Here is a 10,773-nt window from a genome sequence, read left to right as displayed (position 1 = left end):
ATCTCTTTACTCTTTGTGGGCCTCTTAAGATATTATATTGTTTCTTGAGTCAGTTTCAACAGTTTGTGTCTTTCTAGGAATTTGTTCATTTCATCTGGGTTTTCTGATTGGTTGGCATTTAGGTTTTCATAGTTTTCCCTTTTAACCTTTTGAAGGTTGATAACGGTGTCCCCGCTTTCATTCCTGATAATAATAATTTCAATCTTCTCTCTTTCTCGGTCAGTCTATCTAAAGGTTTGTCAATTGCCTTACTTTTAAATAAACTTTTATTGAAACATAGCATTCATACAAGGATATACATAAACAATAAATGTATAGTAAAAGTTGTGAATTTACAAAACATACATGCAAATCATCATATAAGGTTCCTGTAGCAGTTTGATATAATTGGTGAATTCCAAAAAGAAATGTTGGATTATGCTGATCTGATCTGTACCTGGGAATGACTGAGTTATGATTAGGGGGTGGGGACTCACAGATAAAAGACAAGAACAGAGTTGGGGGTTTCTGATGTTAGAGTTTGATACCGAAGACCCGGGAAGTCAGCACCCAGAGGAAAGAGAAGCCAGCCCCAGGAAGGAAGGAACCTTGAACCCAGAGTAAAGCCAGCCCCAGGAACGTAGGAACCCAGGAAGCCTGAACCCTCGCAGATGTCGGCGATCATCTTGCTCCAAAAAGACTTTGGTGAGGGAAGTAACTTGAGCTTTATGGCCTGGTGTCTGTAAGCTCCTACCCCAAATAGATACACTTTCTAAAGACCAACCAGTTTCTGGTAATTTGCATCAGCGCCCCTTTGGCTGAGTAATGCAGCTCCCGTACATCTCCCCATCACCAAGACCTTGCACTGTTGTGAAACAGCTGTTACGAACAAGGAAAAGCATCGTCATAATATTACTAACTACAGCCCAGAGCTCACATCTGGTGTCTTTTTCCCCAACCCACCCAGTTATTAACAACTTATATTAGCTTTACATAGTTGTTACTGTTCAGGAGAAAACTTCCTCTTATTTGTCCTGTTAACCACAGTCCATCGCCCACCACTGGACTCCCGGTGATGTACAGCCCCACGCTTTGTATAGTCCACTCAAAGTGCACACTCAGGGGCTCTCATTTTCATCACAGAGTTGAGCTGTTATCACCTCAGCCAATTTTAGAACGTTTCATTACTTCAGTAGGAAGTTTGAAGTTTGTACCCTCCTACTGTTTTCCCTTAGTATTGAAAAAATATATTCTTGCCATTGTTGTAAAATATTACAATATTACTGTTAATTATCATCCATTAGTTTCATTAGTTGCAATATTTCCATATATCACCATATTCTTAGCACTTGGTAAAATAAGAACTCCACCACTGAAATCACTATGTTATGCATTCCCTAGATTATTCTCTAATTTCCTTTCAATTGACATTTACTTCCATAGGCGACCGCTTTCAGTCACAGTCACATTTATAAATCAGCTCTGTTAGTTATGTCAATTGTCTTTTAAAAGCTAACTTTTGATTTTGTTCATTTTATTGAATGTTTTCTTATTTTCTATTTCATTAATTTCTGCTATAGTGTTTATTATTTCCTTCCTTCTGCTTGTGTTGCGTTTAGTTTGCTCTTCTCTTTCTAGTTTCTTAAGGTGGAAGATGAGGTTATTGATTTGAGATTTTTCTTCTTTACTATAGGCATTTATAGCCATAAGCATTGATTTCACTACATCCCATAAGATTTGGTATGCTGTATTTTCATTTTCACTCATTGCAAAGTACTTCTTAATTTTCCTCATGATTTCTTCTTTGACCCATGGGTTTTTAAAAGAGTAAGCTGTTTAATTTCCACATGTTTGCAAATTTCCCAAAATTCGTTCTGTTATTCATTTCTAATTTTATTCCATTGTGAATAGAGAAAACATAATTTTAATCATTTTAAATATATTGCTTCTCTTATGATCTAGTATTTGCTCAATCCTGGAAAACGTCCATGTGCACATGAGAAGAACGTGTATTCTGCTCTTGTTGGGTAAAGTGTTCTATAGACATGTTAGGACTAGTTGGTTTATAGTGCTGTTTAGATCTTCTCTCTCCTTGTTGATATTACGCTTAGTTGTTCTATTCATTATTATTCTTTTTATAAAGATTTATTTTATTTATTTATTTCACCCCTCCCCACCACCCATTGTTTGCATTTGCCATGCCTGTTTGTTATGTGCTGGTCTTCTTTTAGGAGGCACCGGGAACCAAACCTGGGACCTCCGATGTGGTCAAGCCGAATTGCTTGAGCCACCTCCGCTCCCTGCTTTGTCGTGTCTCTCATTCTGTTTTCCTCATGTCTCTTGTTGCATCATCTTGTTGTGTCAGCTCATTGTCTTGCTTGTCTTTTTTAGGAGGCATCAGGAACTGAACCCAGAACTTCCCATGTGGTAGGTGGGTGTCCAATCACTTGAGCCACATCCACTTCCCATATTCTATTCATTATTGAAAATGGGATATTGAACTCTCCAACTATTATTGTTGCATGGTCTGTTTTTCCTTTCAATTCTGTCAGGTTTTGCTTCTTGTCTTTTGGGGCTCTGTTATTAGGTCCATATATGTTTATAATTGTTGTGTCCTCCTGGTAGATTGACCCTTGCATATATTATAAAGTGTATTTGTTTGTCTCTAGTAACAATTTTTGTCTTAAAGTCTATTTTATCTAATATTAGCATAGCCATTCCAGCTCTCTTTTGAGTAATCCTTTTCCATTCCTTTACTTTCAGCCTATTTGTGTCTTTGAATCTAAAGTGTATCTCTTGTTTACAGAATATAGTTGGAACATGTTGTTGTTGTTGTTATGCCATACTTCCCAGCTCTGCTGTTTTGTTGAAGTGTTTAGGCCATTTACACTTAAGTAATTACTGGCAAGGTAGGACTTACATATGCCCTTTAACAGTTTGTCTTCTCTATGTCTTATGTCTTCTCATTCCTCTATTCTTTCATTACTGTCTTGTTTTTTGTTAAACAGATATTTTCCAGAATGCCATTTCAATACCCTTGCTGCTGCTTTTATATTTTTTGAGTTATTTTCTTAGTAGTTGCCCTGGAGATAACAACTAACAGTTTATCTTGAAACAATCTATCTCAGATTAACACCTTGTATTTTTGTAGCACATTGTCATTTACAGTTTTCATTTCATTCCCAGGAAAGAGAAAATAAGGAATCTGGACTAGAAACCCTTTTTCAATCTTGGCCTGAGGACCTGTTTGGAGCAATGTTACTCATGCATAATGCCTGCCTTCAGCAAACTGCAGGTACAAGTGAGAGATTCCTTTCAAATACCTGGGGTGTTGTAGTTTGGTAAAGGCTGCTGGGAGCAATATACCAGAAACAGGTTGGATTTTATAATGGGAATTTATTAGGTTAAAAGCGTACAGTTCTGAGGCTGTGAAAATGTCCAAATCAAGGCATCATCAGAGATGCAGTCTCACCAAGTGTCAGCTACTAGTGATCCTGGACTCCCCCCACGGGGCAAGGCACATGGAGGCATCTGTTTCTCTAGGGCCGCGTTGCTTCAGCTTGGGACAGCTCCATCTGCGGCTTCCTTTCTCCTGGGTTCCACTCTGAGCTTCTAGGTGCCTTCTCCTGGTTCTTGCTTTTTTTTTTTTTTTTCTCCTGTATGTCTGCTGCTATCAGTCCTCTGTGTATAAAGAACTCCAACAAGAAGAACAAGACCCACCCTGAGTCGTGCCTCACTGAGGTAATTGAATCAAAATCTGTCAACTGAATCCAATCCAACCTAAGGGGCCCACTCCCAGAGGAACGGATTATCTTAAAGAACATGATCTTTTCTGGGGTCCATAAAAAGCTTCAAACTGTTTCATTGGGTATCGGTTTTCAGGGTGATAATAACACATTTTTTATTGGCTTTCTAAGTGCATTCTTATGCACCAGTGATTCTCAAAGTATGATCTAGGGATGCCTGAGGTTCTCTGTGATCTTTTTAGGGAGTCCTCAAAGACAGAACTACTTTCAGAATCATACTAAGATGTTATTTGCCATCATTCTTTCATGCTTATGCAGTAGAATTTTCTAGAATTTATATGACATGTCTTAGATTGACTGCAGGAGCAAAAACGAGAATTTTTCTCTCAGTTAAAGAAATCTGAAAAACTGTAAAACAATGCCACTCTTTGCACTAAATTATTTTTTAAAACATAGTGATGTTCTATGAAATATATTGCTTATGTTAACATATAATGCATATATTACTGTCTATTTTAAATGAATTAGTAAACAATTTTTACTTTCTCAGCTTTAATTTATGATGGGTTATATCGGTAGATATAACCCGTGTCAACGGAAGCTTGCTAGGGTTCTTGGTAATTTTAAAGAATATGAAAGGGTCCTTAAACCAAATTTGAGAGTCACTCATCTACATTATCTCATTCATTCATTACAATAGCAACAACAGGCTCAGGCAGCTGCCACCATGGCACCTTGGATAAGACATTTGAGGCTGGGAGCCTTGGAGTACGCTGACTTTAATGAGAAGGAAGTCTATGATTCTGAGGCCAGTGATGAGCCAGTTAGCTGGAGTGATACTGTCTAGGAGTGATAATGTCTTTTGGTGCCTTTGGCGCTGTTGACTTCTCCCATGTTCTGGATGTCGCACCACTTTGGCCTCCATGACACCATTTTCCCAGTTCTGCACCTGGCTCCTTGTTTTCCACCTTCCCCTTAAATAGTGCTATTACCCAAGGTTCTATCCTCAGCCCTCCTCTGGATTCAATCCATGGTCTCCCTGGGTGAGCTCACCTAGCAGTATAGATGATGACTCCCAAATAAACCTCTCAAGCTCAAGTCTCTGTCTGGAAATTCAAAGCTAAGTACTGAATGTTCCCATCCATCTATTTGGGTAACCCACAGATGTTTTAAAACCAACATGCTCAAAACTCTAATTACTGGATATGCAATTTCTAGGCAAAGATAATATGACTGAATAAACCATAGCCTCTGCTCAGAAGGAAACAGCAGTCTAAAGGGAATGATAGGTAAAGCATATTATTTTGTCTCAAATCACTTCTTCTGTATTTTGGGCTCTGGTTATTATTATCACTATCTGCCCAATTCCCCAAGACTCCTCCTACTTCTTCCCTGCTCCTTATATCCAGTGAGTCACCAAGTCTATGCATTGTTTCTGTAATGTCTCTCTCTCCACTTCTCTCCATCACAACCACAACTCCCTCAGATTAAGCTTTCGTCATGTTTTGTGAACTATTGCTCTGCATTAACCTCCTAACTATTCTCTCTGCCTCCCCTCTTGTTCCCATATAACTCATCCTTTAAACTGCTGTTAATCTGCTTACCCTACTACCCTGCTGAAGACTCTTCAATGGCTCCCTATTCCCTAGAAAACAAAATCCAGACTCTTTAGTCTGCCTTTTAAGGTTCTCCAGGATCTGACCTCTGCTTCATTTTCCAGCACCTTCTGCCTGTATCCTAGATCTTTCAAAAGGTTTCTTAATAGAAACCTTGGCCATCCTTCATGACCTTTCTCAAAAAATGTCTCCTACTCTATTAAATTTTCAATTATCTTCCCAGAAGTCTTGTTCATTCCCTTTTTTGATCCACCATTGCATCTTGCATGTACCTCTCTTCATTATGCTACTTGTCACACAGTATTATAATTGTTTATTTCTACAACTATCTCCCTCTCTGGACTGATTACTTTGACGACAAGAACTGCATCTTTTTCATCTTGGTATCACCAGTCCTAGCCCAGTGCTTGGCACAGAGTGGGTACTGAATACATATTTATTCACATGTTGACAGTTTGTAAAATATGGATCACCTTCCTCCCGTTTTCTAAATTTACTGTCTTTCCCCATTTCCCACCCAATCACCAAGCCAAAGTGTTGGGTTACTCTATTAATGATTCCACACTCTTCCTCATTCCCTATCGCCAATGAGTCACCAAGTTCAATTTATTCGAATTCTCTAATCTCTCTCCTTTATGTCAACTGCCTTCCATCACCCCTTTCAGAGAAGCTTCTCTATACCCTATCACTACAGGCATATTTTCAACCTCAAAAACTGGGCCATAAAATTTTTCTGTCACTTCTGCGTTTAAGAGGTATTCTAGGAAACAGAATGCAAAGTCCCAGAGGTTGAAAAATTTTAGATATTTCAATGATTTCCAGAAACAGAAGTACAGGATAAGGATATTTGAAATCATAATGTCATTGAGATTCAGCTTGGGTGGCCTTCCATCTTAGGAGTTGCAGGCCTTTTACTGTAAGTACTACATAAATGAGAAAGTAATTGAGATGAGTCACGGAGAGGGTGTGTGACCTAAGCGAAGCCCCGAAGGACATTGTGACCAAGGGGTCTGGCTCAGCATAAGGCTGCCCATGTGGGAATACCCCAGCCCTCGTCCCCACTGATGCACCTGGGCCCCTGTGCACCAACCAAGGTCGACCAACCAGAGAAAGCACCAGATCCTGACATCCACGGCTTGGGCCAGCATGAAGAGATGCGCTATGTCAATCAGACCCCCTCTGGAACCTGAAAGTGGGAAATCAGGATGAGGAAGAGCTGGCAGCACCTGCAGAAGCTAAAGCCCTGCCTTGACTGAGCTGAGGCGGCAGGGCCCAGGCAAGCCTCAGCCCTGCGAGGGCGCAGCCATGAGGAAGTGGGACGTGTGAGTGGATGGGCGGAGCAGGGCAGCAGAGGACGTGCACTGTAAGCAGTAGCGCAGGAGAAAGAGAGGGCACAACTGAGACGAGAGGAGGAAAGCCCGCTCCAGTTCGGCCTGGAAGCTGGCGTCCTGTGCCGGTCTACAGCCCTGAGCAGCCTTCAGCCACGCCTTCCCTGCCTACCCTGGTGCTCTCGTGAATGCACTTCCTTTAGCTAAGAGCTAAACCGAGGCAGATCAACACAGTAGAGCAGGAGACGAGGTCGGCGAGACGGAGGACGGCACAAGACGCAATTTCTCGTGAGCTACTTGGGGAAGAGTAGAAAATAGAGTTTTTTAAAAGTAGGAGATAAATGACTAGAACCCCTTAAAGTTTTAACTGGACACTTAATCTGTATTTGGGGAAGGAAGGTTAAGGTGACAATGCCAACGCCTTTGAGTAACAGGATGAGGACGTTAGATTTGAGCCACTAGGCAACAGGACACCAGGGAGGAGATAACATCAACGTGGTCTCTGAAAAATCACGAGGGTCTTAAAAGCTTTCCCACTCCCCGTCGTTGTAGCGTCCTTGTCCAAAGCCCAGTGGTGGGCTGGAAATATTTGGGCAAAGTATGGTTGAGAGAAGAACCTGAGCAGCCTTTGTTTGGAAAGCGGAAATACAGATCGCGATGGACTGCGGGAAGCTTCCACCCAATGGTCCAGAGCTGGGCCAGAGCCGCAGAGCCCCGCCAGAGCCACAGACCCCCGCCAGAGCCGCAGACCCCCGCCAGAGCCGCAGAGCCCCGCCAGAGCCGCAGACCCCCGCCAGAGCCGCAGAGCCCCGCCAGAGCCGCAGACCCCACCTGGCCCGCAGCTCTGGGGAACACCGCGACCTTTCCAACCGATCGGCGGCAGCCACCAGCTGCCGGAACCCACTTCCATCTGGTCTGCAAAGCCAAGAGCAGTTCTCAGCAGACCTGGCATGGCTGCGGCCCGGCTGGCGTCCCCTTAGAGCTGGGGGCCACACAGGGAACCCGCGGCCGGGGTCTCACCTTCTCAGCCTGGCCCCAGCAGCTGCTGTCTTCAGGGTCACACCCTGTCGGCTCTCTGAAGGCCGCCCCCTCCCCAAATCACTAAGGAGCGCAGACGGTTTGGTGGCAGAAGGAGGAGGCAGCTTACACAGTTATTCCTGGTGTGAACAGTTAAAAAAAAGCAAAGGCCCAGCTACGCCCTTTGCAAGGCCCTTTCTCCTCGTTGCGTCCCCCGGATCTCCTGGCTGCTCTTTGCCTGACCCAGGTCCCTCCAGCTCTCTTATGCAAAGTCACTCTGCTCTGCCCTGGCTGCTACCCCCAGATGTGCACACCCAAACCCCAAACCCATAACACACTCGGCTAAACCGAGACCCTCCTCCGCACAGCTTATAGGACCCGCTTTCCTTCAAGGATGGTGGAGGCGATAAAGAAAACACCTTTTTCCTGTTCGGCGCATGTGGAAGGTGGTAAGGTATGGATTAGAATCTTCCAGCACGGGGAGCCTTTCCTTGGCCCTAGAGCACAGCCGGGCCAGCGGGGTCTGCGGCTCATCAGCCAGCCCTGGGGAGCTCTTTGCCTCAGGGCAAAGCCAAGTGCAGGGTGAAGGAACCAGCTCTGTAAGGGGGAGCGGCAGAGGGGTACCCCGGGAAGGTAGGTCTGGGGGCTGCCCCTCGGGCAGGCCTCAGGCCATGTGTGGCTGCAGGAGGCGGCAGAGCTGCTGCCCACAGCCACCCACGCTCCAGCCGCGGGGAGGGTCACGCTGGGCCCCGGGCGGGTCTGGGGTGAAGCGGGGTGCAGCGTCCAGCCGTTTCCACCCGAGGGGCGCTGGGCGGAAAGCACCCTGCCTCTGTTTTCTTTAAAACGTCCACCTTCCGGGTGGCACGGTCTTTCTAGAGCCGCCCAGTGATCAAGGGGGGTGGGGGCGGCGGGCAGGGCCCCCGACAGGCGGCCGGTCTCTGCGGGTCGCCCACGCACTGGCAGCGCCCAGGGCCCGAGCGGAACAAAGTGGCTTTTATCTCCCGCTTTCCAAAAGCCTTTGTGTGCCTCGAGCTGGTTGTTACTGCATTATTAAAGGCGCAGAGAGCCGCGGCGGGGCGGGGACGCCAGGGCCGTCCCAGGCAGCTCCGGCCGGCTCGGCCCTCCCTCGGCCGCCTGCTCCCCCGTGGCCCCTCGGGGAGGCGGCCGTGGCTTCTCACCAGACCGGTTCGTCCAGTTCCCGGGCATTATTTCAAGCATGATCCATTTTTCCAATATCATGTTTCTTAAAGGCCGGGCAGGGTAAAACGGGGGTGGGGGGTGAGGCAGGGCTGGGGGTGCTGTTGCACAAGGGCGAACCTAGAAGGGTGTTTCCCTGAGGCCGGGCAAGCAGGGTGCTGGGTGGGGATGGCGGGGCCCAGGTGCTCGCGTCTGTGTGTCAGCCGGGGTGGGACGCAGCCCGGCACAGCAGGTTCGCTCCGGTTTGTCAGATTCCTGGTCACACGCTTCCCGTGAGCTTTGTCCCAATGCCTTCCTTCACCCAGGGGGAAACCCAGGGCCCCAGAGGCAGGGCGATGGGCCCAAGGTCCCGCCGCGAGCCGGCGTCCTGCGGAGAGAGCCGCCCACAGGCCGGGACTTCCGGGGCGCGTGTGCAGTTCACTCCCAAGGCGTGCGGGCACCGATGTCCTCTCAGTGGCCAGTGTATTTGTGTTTGAGAAAATCAGCGTGAATGGGGTTTTTCCGCTGGGCCTTAGGTGACACCAGCCAAGCTCAGCCCAGTTAGGAGCTTATGCTGCCAGACAAACCCTTTAAAAGAAGAGAAATCAGGTAGTGTCACGACAGGGTCCTCCAACCTGCACGGGTGAGTTTGTTCTTATGTAACTTAGTGGAACAGGCCAGCGCAACAGGGTGCAGCGGAGCAGGGGAGCAGAGGGCCGCCCTGGGCTGCTGAGCAGCCGGTGCACTGCACGGAGGGGCCCAGCGAGGAGCTGAGCAGTGGGCAGCATCCAGCCTGCCCTCCCCTGCCCTGCCCGCTCTGGCCCTCTGCCTCCTGGTTTAGGTCATGTTCACCCTTATGTAGAGAAGCTCCCCTCTCTGCTGCCGACTCCTCCTCTGTGGCTCCCCGCCCACCCCGTCCCTCGCCACTGAAAGCTTCACTTTAATATTTATGTTTTTTCAGGTTCGCTTTGTAAGCTACGACACCCAGTGATGAGCCTTGCTCATCCTGCGCTGTTTCGAGCCAGTCGGTCTTCAGGCTGCTTGGTCCACCTTTGGGGGATGGCCTTCCCACAATGCCTCTGGCTAGCTCTGTTCAGGTGCCACTTCCTCCCGGAAGCCTTCCCTGATACCTTCTCCACCCCGGTGGCTGAGGTGCTGCCCCTCACAGCCCCCTAGCCACACCCCGTGGGACTTTCAGTACTTTGGCCTGAAACTGATGAGCCGCCCCATCCAGGGCAGCAGCCACCAGCCACTGTAGCTCCCGAGCCCTTGAGAAGTGCATCCAGGCTGAATAGAGACGTGTCGTAAACTAAGCACGTACTGGCTGTCACAGCTTAGCATGGCAGGAATGAAAAATACCCAACCGATCATTTTTATATGGATTACATCTTGAAGTGACAATGTTTTGGGCCTATTGGATTAAATTAAATATGTGATTAAAATCGATGCCATCTGTTTCGTTTCACTTTTTAAAAATATATATATTTTTTATATATATAAATATATATTTTTTATAAAATATATATATAATATATAAATGACACATCTGGCCCACATAGTATTTCTATTGAACAGCGCTGCTTAGGCTGTCACTCTTTAGCGGTCAGGGACTATGTCTTATTCACCTGGTACCTCCAGCAGGACATACATGTGGGTGCTGAGAAAGTATTTATAACAGTGCAGGTGGGGAAGCAATGTGGCTCAGGCAGTTGGGTGCCCACCTATCACACGGGAGACCCCAGGTTTGGTTCCCGGTGCCTCCTAAAGAAGACAAGCAAGACTGCAAGCTGATGCGATGGACTGGCACAGCAAGCTGACACAACAAGACGTCACAACAAAGAGACACAAGGAGGAAAACACAATTAGAGATACAACAAGCAGAGAGCGTAGGTGGCTGAAGCGATTAGGCAC

General features: G+C 46.7%; 1 long non-coding RNA gene across 1 annotated transcript; it reads left to right on the top strand.

Annotated features, from left to right (window-relative positions):
- Window positions 1–6,671: 6,671 nt before the first annotated feature.
- On the top strand, window positions 6,672–10,304 carry LOC139439605 (uncharacterized). The gene is made up of 2 exons (XR_011649546.1): window positions 6,672–8,140; window positions 9,824–10,304. It is a non-coding gene; the product is annotated as an uncharacterized lncRNA (long non-coding RNA).
- Window positions 10,305–10,773: the final 469 nt, after the last annotated feature.

This window comes from Dasypus novemcinctus, chromosome 9, assembly GCF_030445035.2.
Source record: "Dasypus novemcinctus isolate mDasNov1 chromosome 9, mDasNov1.1.hap2, whole genome shotgun sequence".
Classification (NCBI taxonomy): domain Eukaryota; kingdom Metazoa; phylum Chordata; class Mammalia; order Cingulata; family Dasypodidae; genus Dasypus; species Dasypus novemcinctus.
The sequence above is the reverse complement of the archived record's forward strand: the minus strand, read 5'-3'. Positions and strand labels throughout refer to the sequence as shown.